We start from the raw sequence: 539 nt of genomic DNA, 5'->3' as shown, positions 1-539 counted from the left end.
ATTTCGATGACGCGGTTGATACGCAAGCAATTGAATGTGGCCGTGATATGCAGATTGCCTTAAGTACCAATGGTTTAGCGGTATTGGCCTTGGGTTTTTATCCGGCAGCGTTAATGACGCTTTGCGTTTCTGTATTTAGCTAACGCTAGCGCATGAATCCAAAAGTTTAGGTATGATTTTTACTACATCTTTATAAACTAATTATATTTACACTATCACTGCTAATTCCCTTGCATTTGTTGTCTTAACTCCGTAATATTCGCGACTTGTTGATGCGGGGTGGAGCAGTCTGGCAGCTCGTCGGGCTCATAACCCGAAGGTCGTAGGTTCAAATCCTGCCCCCGCTACCAAAATTTGTTTTCTTGATGTTGGATGTACCAGAGGAGAAATCTTCGGTGTTATCTTGATGCAAGAATTTTGGAAGGGCTCCGTTTACGGGGCCTTTTTGTTACTGATAGGAAAATATTGCGAGCGAATGAGACGAGATCAAACACATTTGTGGGAACTATTTGAGCCAGTTGTTAATGGTTTAGGTTTCG

At 42.5% G+C, this 539-nt stretch overlaps 1 non-coding gene across 1 annotated transcript; it reads left to right on the top strand.

The window, feature by feature from the left end:
- Positions 1–273: 273 nt before the first annotated feature.
- Positions 274–347, top strand: Trnam-cau. The gene has a single exon. It is a non-coding gene; the product is annotated as a tRNA-Met (tRNA).
- The last annotated feature ends 192 nt before the right edge of the window (positions 348–539 follow it).

The sequence above is a fragment of the Priapulus caudatus genome, unplaced genomic scaffold (assembly GCF_000485595.1).
Source record: "Priapulus caudatus unplaced genomic scaffold, Priapulus_caudatus-5.0.1 Scaffold20819, whole genome shotgun sequence".
Classification (NCBI taxonomy): Eukaryota; Metazoa; Priapulida; class Priapulimorpha; order Priapulimorphida; family Priapulidae; genus Priapulus; species Priapulus caudatus.
The sequence above is the reverse complement of the archived record's forward strand: the minus strand, read 5'-3'. Positions and strand labels throughout refer to the sequence as shown.